General features: G+C 44.9%; 1 long non-coding RNA gene across 1 annotated transcript; it reads left to right on the forward strand.

The window, feature by feature from the left end:
- The first annotated feature begins 3,273 nt into the window (after nt 1-3,273).
- LOC125630962 (uncharacterized) lies at nt 3,274-11,104 on the forward strand. Its single transcript, XR_007354836.2, has 4 exons — nt 3,274-3,786; nt 7,494-7,572; nt 9,210-9,382; nt 10,865-11,104. It is a non-coding gene; the product is annotated as an uncharacterized LOC125630962 (long non-coding RNA).
- Nucleotides 11,105-16,259: the final 5,155 nt, after the last annotated feature.

The raw sequence follows: 16,259 nt of genomic DNA on the forward strand, positions 1-16,259 counted from the left end.
GATGAACGGTTTCTGGCTGCTGGGGGAGAAGGGATTCTCCGCTTGCCTGCTGTGCGCTATCCTCAACCTTCTCCTCCTTCTCATCTTCCTCATCCCTGTTGCGAGACTCCCCCCTTGCAGGTGTCCACAGACAGTGGTGGGGTGATGGTAGGGGCCCCACCCTAGAATTGCATGTAGCTCATCATAGAAGTGGCACGTATGGGGCTCTGACCCAGAGCGACCGTTTGCATCCTTTGTTTTTTGGTAGGCTTGCCTCAGCTCCTTAACTTTCACGTGGCATTGCTGTGTGTCCCTGTTGTAGCCTCTGTCCATCATGCCCTTGGAAATTTTGGCAAATATACTGGCATTTCGTCTTTTGGGACAGAGTTCTGCTTGCATGGATTCTTCTCCCCATACAGCGATCAGATCCAGTACCTCCTGTTTGGTCCATGCTGGAGCTCTTTTGCGATTCTGGGACTCCATGGTCACCTGTGCTGGTCAGCTCGCCATGCTGGCCAAACAGGAAATGAAATTCAAAAGTTCCCGGGGCTTTTCCTGTCTACCTGGCCAGTGCATCTGAGTTGAGAGTGCTGTCCAGAGTGGCCACAATGGAGTATTCTGGGATAGCTCCCAGAGGCCAATACCGTCGAATTGCATTCACACTACCCCAAATTTGACCCAGCGAGGTCGATTTTAGCGCTAAACCCCTCGCTGGGGAGGAGTACAGAAATCGATTTTAAGAGCCCTTTAAGTCGACAAAACAGGCTTGGTCGTGTGGATGGGTGCAGGGTTAAATCGACCTAACGCTGCTAAATTCGACCTAAACTTGTAGCGTAGACCAGGGCTCAGTGTGCAAATGAATGGGCTTTTGGAAATGCAACAAGTTGCATTTGTAAAACTAAAAGATGTAAAGACTGCTTTTGTATTATTTTACCCATTAAGGCTGGACTCTTCTAGCTGCATGTACTCTGTAAATCTCTTGAAGTCAGAATTCTCTGTTTTGATGTCATCTTGAACTGCTGAGGATATGATTATTGTATTATGTCTAGGACCCTACTAAATTCATGGTCCATTTTGGTCAATTTCACAGTCATAGGATTTTAAAAATAATAAATGTCATGATTTCAGCCATTTAAATCTGAAATTTCGCAGTGTTGTAATTTTAGGGGTCCTGACCCAAAATGGAGTTATGGGGGTGGCAGCAAGGTTATTGTAGGGAGGGTTGTGGTACTGCTACTCTTACTTCTGTGTTGCTTCTGGTGGCGGTGCTGCCTTCAGAGCTGGGCAGCTGGAGAGTGGCGGCTGGGAGCCCACCTCAGAAGGCAGAGCCACCGCCAGCACCAGTGCAAAAGTAAGAGTGGCACTGTATGGTATTGCCACCCTTACTTCTGCGCTGCCTTCAGAGCTGGGTGCCTGGCCAACAGCTGCTGCTCTCCGGCTGCCCAGTTCTGAAGCGCAGAAGTAAGGATGGCAATACTTCAATACCCCTAAAATAACCTTGTGGACCCCACCCCCCAACAACTCCCTTTTGGGTCAGGACCCACAGTTTGAGAAATGCTGGTCTCTCCCCGTGAAATCTGTGTAGTATAGGGTAAAAGCACACAAAAGAGTAGATTTCACGGGGGAGACCAGATTTCATGGTACGTGACGCGTTTTTCATGGCCGTGGATTTGGTAGGGCCCTAATTATGTCACAGAGGATTATGATTTCAGGTGCGGTGTAAGCAGCAGGCACAGGTGAATTCTTAAGGGACATATTTACTGTGATCATGAGAGAGAATAAAACAACTTTTTAGCTACTGACTTTGGTGTTTCACCCAATGGGCAAACATCACTACACAGTTTTTTCCCCCCAATAGCTCTGCTTTTAAAATACATTACCAATAAAAAAGAACAACAAAATGAAATGCATTTACTTCTGTAATGCTTTCCATCCAAAATCTCCAAGAACCTTACGCATTAATTTATCCTGAGAACATATCTGTGAGGTATATGTGTTACCTAGATTTTACAGGTGAGGAACTGATGCACAGAAAGCATAAGGGCCTATTTGACGGCAATTGCGGTCTTCAAGGTAATATTTGCACAATCAAATAGCCTATTAGGGAAGTAACTGGTCACTTCTGTGTGAAAATACACAATTAGCATGTGCAAATTTGTACATATAAATAAGGTGCACTATTCTGCACAAACTCCTGATAATCAAGTGATTATAGGGTTAGAAAGGACCACAATGATCATCTGGTCTAACCCTGCCAAGATGCAGGATTTCTTGTGTTGAAAGCAGTGGTGGGCAACCTGCGGCCTGCAGGCTGCCCGCAACCCATCAGGGTAATCCGCTGGTGGGCCGCAAGACAGATTGTTTACATAGACCATCTGCAGGCACGGCTGCCCGCAGCTCCCAGTGGCTGCGGTTCACCATTCTGTATTTGTGCATTTGGCCTTTCTTCCATACGTGTAGCACCTGACATATATCTTTATTCCATTTCATTTTGTTGTCTATAGCCTGGTTCTCCAACTTATCAAGATCCCTCTTAAACTTAGCTCTGTCCTCGCAAGTGTTGGCAACCCCCTACCTTTGTGTCATCTGCAAATGTGATCAGGATGCTCTCTATTCCTACATCCAGGTCATTGATAAAGATGTGAAACAACACCGGACCCAGAACAGATCCCTGTGTCCCGCTTGAGTCCTCACTCCAATCTGACATAATTTCATTAATAGCTACTCTTCGTTTGGGGTTGTTTGAACAATTATATAGCCACCTAATGGTAGTTCCACCAAGCCCTCATTTCTCCAGCTTACTTATCAGAATGTTTTGTGGGACTGTGTCAAAAGCCTTCCTCAAATCCAGGTATACTGCCTATCCACCAAACCAGTTATCCTGTCAAAGAAGGAAATCAAGCTGGTTTGGCATGATTTGTTCTTGGTAAAATCCATGCTGGCTGCTACTGATCATCCCTCCACAGTACCAGATTTACCACGGCACCATGGTGCCGGGCCCACAGTCCAAAGAGGCCCTGGCCTGGCCCGCTCTTCTCTGCTCCCTGCTCTCTCCTGTGGGGGCAGAAGCTTGATGCTGCCGGCTCCTGCTGCAGCAGGGCAGGCTCTGCTGGCAGCCAAGCTCCTCCCCCGCCTCTTCCCTCAGCCTGTTGCGTTCCCTCCCCTCCCCCTCTCCCTGCCACTGATCAGCTGTTTGCTGGCAGGAGGAAGCAGGAAGAGCAGAGCCTCAGTACGCTCGCTGCTCCGGGGAGGAGGAGGAGAAGAGGTGGGGGTGGGACCTTGGGGAAGGGGCTGGAATTGGGGCTAACCCCTCCAGTCCCTTGCCGTGAGCACCCCTATGACCCCAGCCCACACCCCCAGCCCCCTGCCCTGACCCCTGTACCCCCTCACACCTCTCCAGCCCCCTGCCCCGACTCCTGCCCCCTCACACCTCCCCAGCCCCCTGTCCTGACTCCTGCAACCCCCCACATCCCCACCCCCACCCTGAGCACCAAACAGGAGCTCCTGCACCCACCCCGTTCCCACCTGCACCCCTCGCACCAAACAGGAGCTGCCCCAGGTAAGCACTCCACACCCCAACCTCCTGCCCCAACCCTGAGCCCCCTCCCTCACCCTAGCTCCTGGCCAGACCCCTCACCCCAATGTTTTTTTACATTTTTTAAATAAAGCACTCTATCCAAAGCGCTTTACAATAGTTAGCTAACGGTACAAACAATATTTGGAAAGATCATTAAGTGGTCCGTCGAGACCCTCCGCGATTTTCAAGTGGTCTGTGGAAAAATAAGTTAGACTACAAGAACGATCAAGGTACCTCACTTTATTTTCATTTACTTGCTACTACTTCTAGGGGGAGGATGAAGAAAAAAAGAATGAAAAATGGGGGCGGGGGAGGAGGAAAGAGAGAATGTTCTTTTTCTTGGCTAGGTCCCAAGGAGGAGCCCCAAAAATGAAGCTGAGCACAGGGCCGGAGGACCCCACTAACTCTGAATCCACCACTGGCTGTCACATCCCTTGGACTGGGGATACTGTGTTGACTGATTTCCCCCTCCCCCCATCCCCCGTCTCCAACCTACCTGGGTAGCAGTACAGCAGACATGGCCCTGCCCACTAGATCCTCTCCACTCCCTAGCCCCCCCACCACTTGCTTCCGGCCCCCCCCTCCCCCGCTTAAAAATGACTGCTTCACCCCTCCCTCCCGCCCCCCGGCTTTTCTGGTAGCCCTGTTGCCACGTATCCAGTTTTAGACTGGAAACTCCAGTAGAAAATGGGACCTGAGAGTCCTGTTAGCGGTGCTGACTGGAAACTAAAAGTCCGGTTATAGGAGTAACCACATTAGCCTCTGCTCCTCCCACTCCCAACACCCACCCCAGAGGGCTGGAAGAGAACCTGTCCTGCTGCTGCGGGAAGAGGGGCAGCTCAGTGCAGAGAGAGACGAAGAGAATGGGCTAGAAACAGATAGGTACCTGCTCTATGTGGACAGGGGGGCGGGGGGGAGATCCTATTTACCCCCTCCCCAGCCCTGCTGCGCTTGCAGTTTACCCATGGCCCCTCCCTTGCTCCAGAAACCAACCCTAGCTCCTGCCCCTCTGTGCTTTTGCCCCCAACCCCTTTTACAATCATTCCCCAGAGGGCCCTACAAATATGTTTGGCACCGGGCCCACAAAAGGTTAATCCTGCCCTGTCCCTCCATCCTCTAGGTATTCGCAAATTGAATGTTTTATACATTGCTCTAGTAGCGTCTCAGGTAGCAAGGACAGGCTGACTGGTCTATAGTTCCCAAGCTCCTCCTTTCCCCCCTTTTAAAGATGGGCATTATTTTCATCCTTCTTCAGCCTTCCAGGACCTCTCCTGTATCCATGAGTTTGCAAATATTATTGTCTGTCAGTGGCTCTGAGATTTCTTCAGCTACTTCCTTCAGTACCCTCAAATAACATCCGGCCCTGCTGATTTGAATGGATTCAAATTGGTCAGAAGATCTTTGATGTGTAGGCATTGAGCAGCTCCGCCTTCCTACCCTCTTCTGTTACCAGCTCACCGTCTCCATTGAGCAGCAGACCCACACCATCTTTGATCTTTCTTTTTCGTCTGACACGTTTGAAGAACCCCTTGACTTGCCCCAGATCACATGGGAAGTCTATGGTGGTCAGGGAGAAAACCCGGATCGTCTGGCTCCCACTTCTGTGCTCCACGAGACTACTTTTCTCCTCTATCTTTTTTTTCCCCCCTTTGGTTTTTTTAGCTGTTTACAATGCACTGCTGGGTGCACCATGTCTCATCTAGAAATGTTGCAACAGACTTGTTCCCACCAGCCCCCAGAGTTTCAGCGCTTTTTTATTATAAAATGCTTTTCACATTAGTGTGCATGGAAACTCCCCTTTTCTTTTGTTTTAATCATTCACAGGTTGGAGTGATACCAAGTAATGTAACATGGTCTCGTCCTACTCATTATTTCATCATACCTCTGCCTTATCTAATTTTTTCTCCTTAGGAAAAAAGGGATGGGTGGCTAGAAACCTGGGTGTGCAAAATGAGTGGGTTTTCAGCCTTTTTCTAGCTGTGTTTTTCTTCCTTTCTGGGCCCCACAACACCATGGAAAGTCAGTAGAGGTTATTTGTGCCTTGTGGGAGGAGACTAGAACCTATGGACCCTAGGTTGGGGAGTGGATCCAAATGGGTTGCAGGATCTCCTATTGTCCTGAAATCAATGGGAGTTACTTGAATCCTACAATGAAAGAACAGGGCCCTGGACATTTTAGGTCCTGTGCACAATTTTAGCATTCATCGCTGCTGTATAGTCTACTCCACACATTAATTACCTGTGCTGCTAACCTCCCTCAATGCCGTCATGTCCGTTTGTACTTTAAGTTCAGGTTGTCTTGGACTTGTCACCTTCTTGGTTTTATCTCTTACATTTTACTGGTACCACACTCATGTCTCCATTTTACCTCCTTTTGGCTAAATAACATCCATACCTGACTAATCCAAAGAGCTATAAGCTCAGAGACGCTATACCATCCACATTAGCCCTTTCAGAACCTTTAAAAAACCTTCAATATCATTGCTCTAATACCGCACTGAGAATAGTAGGTGATACTCAAGGAGTCCAGCAGTTCCCTTGCATGTGACTTGGAAATGGACACCACAGGCAACAGCAGTCAAATTCTGATATCGATGCTTGACTGCTGTTACTTTCTCTGAAGATTCCTGGTCATTTGTCCAGATTCAGTTTGGGAGATTCGTCCTGGCTGGTGAGCTCTGATGTTTTTTTCTAATAAACACTTTTCTCCTTGCTGTGTGCTTTTTAAATTCATGGTTAGCTGTCGAGTACCCTGAGAGCCAACACTTCAGTTTAGATTCTATACTCCAGCAAGATGCCTGCTTGGATCTTTGACTTTCTGATTTCCCGTGCATCAGACCACAGCTCTTAATCTATACCCCTTGCAGCTCCATTGTAGGCCCCATCAGCAGCTGTATGTGTCATGGCTGCCTTGCAGTTTTTGTAACTTCTCCCTAGTGGCCGCTGCCTGGTCCACTAACCTTCCCTCCCCACTCTGCAAGTTATTCTTTTTGGTGGTGCTCTTATTTTGTGACAGCTCTTTGCCCCAATCTGTGGCCTCAAATGGTCACAGAGCACTTTGCTAGATTTCTCCGCTGGACTCGGTTCCAGGGGGATGATGTGATGCACTTTGCATGGCGTCCTTTGCATGCACTCATGAGAGAATCCGCCCCCCCCCCCCACTAACACACAATTTTCTGTTCAGGGTTAGAATCCCAGCAGGTGTGGTTTTGCTAGTCCTTAATACAGCACAATTATCAGTCCTTGGGTTGGAGGGAATTGGGAGTGGAGCGACTGAGACGTTCAGCCTCTCTCTCATTCATGCACTGTGCTGCCAATGCTTTAACAAGGGACTCTCATGGAACATTTTCCCCTTTGCCTGTGATAAACTTTAGTGTACAAGAAGTGCAGATAATTGCAGAGAGGAGGGCTCAGCACTGGGGAGTCTATACGTGTTTTATTTAAGTGCTGACTGTGCACTATACAACATTTTCTTCCTGAAACATATACTGTGTGTATTTATAGTATAGCACAGTGTTGTCCGTGTGATATTTCAAAGGTGACGTCAGCTGAGATGAAGATCTGGGGCAAGGGTTTCAGGTGTATTCTCCCCTGGAAATTATTATTACTTTTTAAAATCCTGACACATCTTATTCCAGTGCGTGCCAAGTACAACACAATTGCTCTTCTGAAGAACATTTATGAGCCTCGGGGGTAAGTCATGTCTGGCAGGATGGTTTAGCAATACACATTGAGGCCATGAGTTCCATCAGAAGCAGGGAAATCACCCAAATCTCCCATAAATGTGGCAGCAGAATTTTAACAAGGTCCTGAGAGCCTCCTGCAGCACATCACTGATACAGACACAGGCAAAACTATGGTGCGAGCATACAGTAGCTCTCTGTAGCCCAGATCATACTGGGGACTAGCAAATATAAAATCCAACATCTGTGTTCCAGATCTGAGCAGCCTTTGGACTCGTCATTGCCAATCCATCTGTAGAAGGCATCACAGAACAGTCACTTAAATCAGAGTGAGGTAAGAGAGAGCGTGGTTGGGCCATGTTGATGTTGAGACTAGAACTGTGTTTGAAAACTATGATAAAACACAAGCTCAAACACAACATCTACTAAACTGGATTTAAACACAGTTTCACATGCGGCGCATGGTGCCAAAATACATGAGAAACTGTATTAAAAATATAATTCAGCAGGCACCGGTTCAAACACGTTTACCATCTCAGAGCAGATCAGGCCCAAGAAATTTCCCAAGAGACCGAGCGATCGATAGTTACTCTGTTCCTTTTGCTTGGCCCCTGCAGCCCTCCTCCATGGTAATTATGTAGAATTCTACTTATAATACAATACTTGTGCCATCACAATCTTAGTTCAGATAATTATTTGGGTGGCAAATATTAGAAGTGAATTTCTGGAGTTCAGTAGCAAGCTAGAGAGTTCCCCGTGTGTGGGGAGTAATATTTTAGTAGTCATGGTTCACGGCAGACAGTGGTTATTTTGATTCAGACCTAATAACACCACCACTTAGCGTTTTCCATTTTCAAAGTTCATTGCAAAAGTTAACTAACTAATCTTGCCAGTTCTCCTGGCAGGTAGCTAAATGTTGTTGTCTCCAGAGTATGGTGGGGAAAGCCAGAATGGTCAAGGGCTGTATTTTCACAAGTGGCCTCTGGTTTCTGGTGCCTCAGTTTTTGGGTGCCCAACTTCAGAGCCTGATTTTCCTTGGTGTATTGAGCACTCAAAACTTCCATTGACTTCAGTCAGAGTTATGGATACAAAGCACCTCTGAAAACATGGCTTTACATGTTTAAAGTTGGATACCCAAGAATTGAGGCACCAAAAAGTAGGGACCATTTTAGAAAATTTGGGCCTAAGTGACTCACCCTAGACCACTCTAGACAAACCCAGGATTAGAGCTCTGACATTACTCAGTCTCATGTTGCTATTGTTATTATTAATCATTTGTATTACTGTAGTACCTAGGCACTCCAGTCACGCACTAGGACCCCTTTGTGCTAGGTGTTGTACAAACACAGACTCACGCTGAGCTCACTAGATTCTCTCCTATTCTGGCTTTTATATCAACCCCTTTGCATGGTTCCTGAGTACCCAGATCTCTATGCAGTTCTGATATGTAGTTTACAGTAAGCAGTGGTTTCCAATAAGCATATATTTATAATACGTGTGTCACATTTGGTCACAGAAACATTATTCACATTATAATTTTACAGAAGATGTTAATGTTTGTCTTTTGAAGAGGACCCAAATGAAGTTGTATTTGTTAGTTACACTATGCAATGAAACAGTGTTCACACAAAACCAATATGGCAGCTGGTGCTGGGGTTTCATGGGCACCTAGCAGCCAAAATGCCAAAAAGACAAGAAAAAAATCTATTTAAGCAATTTTTTCCTCTCTATAGGAACTTAGTCTGTCAGCAGCATAAACACTTGCAATCATGCACTTCCTACGATGCATGTGCTATCGAAAAGGGAGGTGTTAATTGCTGTGCTAATTACAACATGATTGCTTTGCACTTGTTTTGCACTTGCAGGTGATTAAATTTTTAACGAAGCATATTACTTGGCACTGTTAGCACAGTTAACACATTTCTCTCTCTCTCTCCTCTCTCTCTCTCTTTTTTTATGCCTTGGGAGAAGTCCCGCGCCGCCGACCCTTCGCTGGCTGTGATGTGCTGTTGTGTTTGGAACAAGTCTCTGTTTAGTCTGTCAGTAGCAGTACCCCAGCTTCCGGCTTGGGAAAGAGCAGCAGCCTATTATAATCATACTCAGCATGACGGCACTGGCCAGATGCGAACGCAGAACCCACAGAGGTATTAGCTAAAAATTAGGCAATGCTGTTGATGCCAGTCTCCCAGATTTCATTTAAAAACTATGCCAACTCAAGCCAGTCAGGCAGCAGTATCAGAAGATTTTTGAAGGAAGGTAGAGAAATGACAGCAAGTTCCATGTGATTTATTTCTGCTTTACAGCGTGCATTCCCAGCTGAACCAGAGTACAGAAAACATGCATCTGTTACATGGGCAGGCTTGTATCTCTCTGATAAGGCTGTATGCACATAGTGCAGGGTGGGTGCGCATACTAAAGCTAGGTGAACTAGTCACTATAATTTATTTGACAAATTTAGGCTTCTTTGTTTGTGAGTTCTCTACAAATAGATTCTGATTTTTACAAATGTGTTTATTAGTCACAATGGTTGGCTGCATTGCTTATTGTGGACATAGTTAGACCTGTGGCTTCATGAATTATTCAGCTATGTCAATGTCTCTAGCTATTTGTGTGACGGGCTGGATCCAAAGACAACAGGAGTCTATCCATTGACTTCATGTGGTTTTGGATCAGGCCCTATTGGTGGAGAACTGGTCATGTGCATCATAGAAGTAATGCATAGGACCAGAGATGAGCCACCAAAATGATTAGGGGCACGGTGAGATTTCCTGGTGAGGAGAGGCTGGAAAAATTGGGAATGTTTTTTTTTTTTTAGAGAAGACATAAATAAAAGAAGGGGACATACGAGAGAGATGCAAAATAACGAATGGAATAGAGAAATTGCTCCCTCATAATTAATGAACAAAGACCATCCAATGAGGAAAGGCAACACATTTAAAATGATATAAGGAAATGCTTTTTTACACAACATGTAATTTGGGGACTTATTGCCACAAAATATCATGGTGTCCAAGAGCTTAACAGGATTCAAAATGGATTAGGTATTTATATGGATAATGAAAACTGCATTAGCCCAGATAAAAAATATAAGGGATACAAACTCTTATGCTTCCTGGCATAAACCAATAGCAAACTCTGATGGGAATCAGAAAGAAACTTCTCTATGAATAGATTATTCCATAATTGTCCCTAATGGGATTTCTTGCACCTTCCACTGAAGCAGTTGGTATTGGTATTGTCAGAGATGGGCTACAGAACCAGATGGACCTCAAGTCTGATCCAGTCTGGCAGTTCCTGTGTTCCCATATGGTGGTGTTTCTGCTTCCTGATTGGGTGACTGATAGTTTTCTAAGTGAGATGAGGGAACTCAGAGATTACAAGAAGGTTGTGAAAATATTTCTGGCATAAATCTTTGTGCTCATCTACACACGTGAGTATTTATTGGGCTTTCACTTTATGTGAACATAGGAAAAAAATGACTTACTGGAATGTTTGCATAAAATGAATAAAACAAAAGGGGTTGGAAATACCTTCAAAATGAATTAGTGGATTTTATCTGACAACTGTTTGTGAATGCTTTTTGGTAGCTCTTGCTCAGCTGTAACACTCACTCACTCTCTCTGCAGGATCTGGGATAATACGTTTGGTCCTTGGAGAACTGGAATATAAGACTGGGTGGTGGCACCTACACTGGCAGAAAGCAACGTGCCCTGTAGCTGATTTGTCTATTAGTATTAGATGTTAAAATAAAATCTAAGATTACAAATTGCTGTGAGGTGGTAGTGTTACCATACTGTCATGGCTTGGCAATTTCAGCCTAAAAGCTCATGGACACTGATCCCTAAATATTGAATAGATGATGTAAATAGATTTTTCTATAGGCAATTACATTAAAATTTCAGACTTAAGTACCTAAACATCACACTTTTTTTATGCTGAGTAATTGTTCACATGTGGTGAAGGCCATTAACATAATCATAGGGCGAACAGGCCTATGAGGAATAAAAATGACAACAGAAATATGTTCTCTGCAAAGCTGAAGACTTGGTAACAATTCAGGACACGGATAAGGATCTCTTTAATATTTCATGAATTCTGTTGGCCCACAAATAGCAGCGCTTAAACTTTCCCCCCACCATTTTGTCCATACGGTATTACAAGTGGATCCCTCATGAATGGATAAATGACAGAGACAAACAGCCACTAAAGAGATGAAAAATCTACTTGTTCTGGGCCTACTCTGGGGAGATGCTGGACTTCTCCTGCCAGGGGGTGAGCATACCCAAGTTGTACTGAAATCAGTGGGCAAAATTCTGAATGGTGCCAAACTCCTGCAGCTCCCAGTGAGGTCAATGGGAGTTGCACTTGCTCAGTACCTCTCAGGATTTGGCCCACTGTGAGCGGAGGGTGCTCAGCCCCTCCTAGCTACAGGCCCAGTATGTCGAAGCAGGATGAAGGGTTGGACTGTTCTAGTGGGTACGATTGCCAGATGCTGAGTGTTATGGACTCTAGCTAAATGAACAGTGGGTGTTCAATCTCGGTATCTATTTTTGTTTGACTGGAAAGGCATATGTGCACAGCCTTTTACTACATTCAGTTAATGCCATTTTTAACTGGCAGGTTTCATGATCTGTAATTTCATTAAGAGCCATATCTATTGAAGGACCACTGACCTTTTAATTTTTGCTTAATGGATTCAGTTATATCAGTTACAAATCTTGCCATCTCACCCACCAAACTTCATATTCTAGGCCATTATTCACTAGCTGGCTGGCCCCCAGTGTGCTTTCACTGTAGATGTTATAACAGAAAGGAGATGAACAGGCAGCTCTCACTCCCAGTAAATTAATGTACTGCAGCCTAATCCGTATTCCAAATGATGAAGTTAACAACAGTTTGCAAGCCTGTCACATAATCTAAAAAATTCAGATAGATATTTTCCCCCCTCATGTGGGAGGAAAAAACTGTTTCTGGGATGAACAGTTATTAATACATTTAAGCTACAGCAGATTGTCATGAAAATGGCACAATTAATTCATTTGCTGTTTCAAGCCAGTGGCTTAACATTTTGATTGGAAGCAACCTGTTCTGAATTCTATAAATCAGGCATCGGTGCTCAGAATTCAGACATCATTTCCTCTGCTGCTTTTGCAGCTTCCTCCCTCTGTTCCAGCCGGGCCAAAGCTCTGTTCAGCTGTCAGCCTTTCAGTGAGAATTTCTGCTGCAGACTTGGGTCAGTCACCTGTGAGTCTCCCACACTCCACAGCATGTGGTTACTGGAACATGGAATCTAGGACTCAGTGAAGCCTAATCAAAAACTGCCTTATTGCTCTGGAAAATACAGGGTTTGTCAGCACCAATCATCCATTTTTAAGAGGCAAATTAATTTTTAGATCTGTGTGACAGAGCTAAAAAAAAAAAAAAAGAAACCTCTCAACCTGCTGCTGTGTGATGTACAGAGAAAGATGCATTTCCTGACATTCATTTACTGTGCAATTTCCCTGAGAAAATTAGTGCACATTAGTGTCTCTTTTAAAATAAGTCAGATGCATGTGATTAGAAACTAAGAGCCAGATTCTCAGCTGGTAAAAACTGGTGTAGTTCCACTGAAGTCAGTGGTACCAAGCCAGTGTACACCAGCCGATGTCTGACCCAAACAGTGTAAATGACACTGTGTTCTGGGAGCTGTAGTTTGAGCGGAATGGTTTGGATAAGGATTCAGGATTGTGGGTTCCAAAGCTTATCCAAACTATCCTCATTTCTTGGTCTGGAAATCTCATGAGAACAGGGTTTCCTGTGAGATTTCCACAGCTTGCATTCATGACAGAAATAATGAGAGAAAAGGCTTGTATGTGATCTGTTTTCCGTGCTTCCAGACACAATGCTGGAGGACAAAAGGGCTTAACATTAAAGATTACCAAAATATCTGGATTTTTCTGATCCCCCAAAGTGTTTAGCTTAGATTCATTGGTTGAGGTAAGACCCACATGTAGGGGGAAGGAAGGGAATTCTTTATAGCCAACCCAATTTTCATTTTCTTTTTCATCTTTTTGGTTTTTTCTTTTCCAGTATTAGTTGGTTTTTTCTTGATGGTAGAAATAGACCCAAGCTGTGAAATTCAGATGCAGATTCAGAGAGGTTTCTTATCCAGGGTTCCACGGTAGGCCCGCCTTAGTTGGAAGTGTAAGGCTCTTTCAAATTGAAGTCTTTTAAGGCACACTCATGTGATAGGAAGGGTGTGGAGGCGCTGAGAGGTGGTGTGACTCAAGCAGATTCAATGTGTGAAGAGCATGGGCCAAGGCAGCCCCTACTACAGCTTTTCCAGGGTACAGTAAGCATTTGCTCCAGCGTGGGGTCAACTTCACTGGATGGGGAGGGAAGAGGGACATAGAAAGTCTCACCTGCCTCTCCCCTCCACACACACAGGAGAGGTTAGTTCCACTGTTGACGCTAGCCTCATGCAGTCCCTGCACTCCCTGAGCACAAGAACTGGGATTGTGCTGGGCCCTGGGTAAAGGGCAGAGGAAGCTGGGGAGGAGAGACCGCTCTGTGCACTCTCTTTCCCTTGCACATTCATGCACTTCCAGACACAATCTGACCCTAACTCAGGAATTAAAGGTAAATGGCTGGCTTGTTTGGCACCTCCGATGAATTCAATAAAACATGTATTTTTCAGGCTATATAAACACAGTAAATATCTCACATATATTACACATGTAATAAATGTAACACCACCAGCAGCCATCAAATACACCCACGCACACCTTGAATGGAACCCTTTGAGGATACTTACAAAGCAAGAAAGCATGTATACAGGCAGTCCACTGTTCAAGAGTTTTGTATTCCCAAGGCAAAGATCCTGCTAACAGTCACTTTTCCTCCTGGATGGGTCTGATTCCAAATAAGGGAAGGCACACTTTACTGTTAAGGTTGAACTATGTCTACAAAGCAGCTGCAGTCCATTGTAGTAATCCATTTATCTGCTGAGAAAGCAAAGTGGCACCTTATGGTCAGGCAGTAAGTTACGAAGCTACAAGTTCAGCTGCCCACAGATGCAAGGCAAAGCCCTCCCATTTGTCTGGCTCACCCAACAGAAGAGCCACTCTTTCAGCCATAACAAGTAACTTGGAATACTAAAGACTCGCTTAAAAGGATTAATAATAGTTTAATTTAGCAAGCACTCCTCCACATTAGAAAACCCTTTGGGTGCTGCAAAATCAGTGAAAATCAAAATAAATACATGAAAAGCCTTAATGAAAACATCATAAAATACATGACAATGGTTATATTAAGGACTCTGCAAAGGGGATATTTTCGTACTGCTTGTTTAAAGATAAGGAGGGATGTGTTGAGACTTGTGTCCAGGATCCCCACAATGAAGGCGCAGTCACTTGGCAGGTGAAGGCATGTTCGAACCTCTGCTAGGGAGGTAGGGTTAGATAAGGATTGGGGACCAAAGACTGCTCATGAACCCAGTTCATGTTACTGGGACTATTCTGATGAGGAAAGGGAACAGGAAGTGATCTCATGGCAAGGCGAGGCCTTGAACGTAGTCAGGTCTCTTTGTAAAGTTTAGTGAACACTCAGGAGGGAAGCTGACATGAGAGAAGACCCTGTGCGTTTTTTATTAACTGCAGGAACACTCATGTTTGAATCTGCTCAGCCTTCTAGAAACATCTAGGAGTAGTTCACATCTCATTAGTAGTTCACGGTAGTTTGCTGGGCATGCTCAGCAAACATGGCATTAGTATAGTGACTCATATTAGTATAATATGGCTGAAGTCCCACCCCATATCGTCTCTTTTTCTGGGATCAGAAACCCTCTGCTACTGCAACCCTCTGCAGGGCCTGTTTGGTGGAGACATCATAGCAGTGGAGGGGACTGGGAGCTCATGCATTGGTCAGAACCATGGTTGCAGTAGCAGAGACCCTCTGCTACTGCAACCCTCTGCAGGGCCTGTTTGGTGGAGACATCATAGCAGTGGAGGGGACTGGGAGCTCATGCATTGGTCAGAACCATGGTTTAGCTGAACATACCATTCCAACACAGGCCTGACCATTTGTGGGTAGGTCTAGCTAGTGCAGTGAAGGGGACCTATACAGGCCTTAGGATTTGGCTTCTTATTAATTATTTTATTTTTATGACTCTATATAACTACCTCCAAGTGTTCCCCCTACTCATTAGCAATTTTTTCCCACACTAAGAACAAGGTAGTTCTGAGACATCCAGTCTTCCAGGCACGAGCTGCAGGGTAGCCACATGAAGAGGTTTCTTTATACTCTCAGGAAGAGTAGAAGAGCGCCTTTCCTTTTTTCAAATTTTAGAGCATTTCTTTCCTCTTTATAATAGAGTGGATGGGAGAATAGGGCCCTGAAGCTCACTGGGTTTTATGACTATGTTGTTGAATGTGTCATATATAAATGTCCTGTATTTTCATGGAATTGTGGCCTTGTCAACATGGAGGATGTTGATCACTAGCTATTGATGTGGCTGCACCAGTGTAAATCACTAGGCCTTGATTCTCCACTCACTCACACTTGTCTTATTTTGATGTAACTCCATTTATATTCCAGCAGAGTTAGATTTAGTTTGGTCCAGGACATCGTTCTTGCACTTTTTGGGGGAGCTGGAATAGTGTCTGAGGGATAAATACCAGGGAGAGCAAGGAATCATTTAAGTTAAGCACCAATGTGGACACAAGAACAAACAGATATAAATTGGCCATCAACAAGTTTAAGCTAGAAATTAGACAAAGGTTTCAAACCATCAAAGGAGAGAAGTTCTAGAACAGCCTCTGAAAGGGAGCAGTAGGGGCAAAAAACCTAACTGGCTTCAAGACTGAGCTTGGTACATTTATGAAGGGGGAGCTGTGATGAGACTGCTCACAATGGCATGTAGCTGATCTGTGACTGCTAGCAGCAAATATCTCCAATGGCTGGTGATGGGGCACTAGATGGAGAGGGCTCTGAGTTACTACAGAGAATTCTTTCCCAGGTGTCTGGCTGGTAGGTCTTGCCCAC

The sequence above is a fragment of the Caretta caretta genome, chromosome 2, assembly GCF_965140235.1.
Source record: "Caretta caretta isolate rCarCar2 chromosome 2, rCarCar1.hap1, whole genome shotgun sequence".
Classification (NCBI taxonomy): Eukaryota; Metazoa; Chordata; order Testudines; family Cheloniidae; genus Caretta; species Caretta caretta.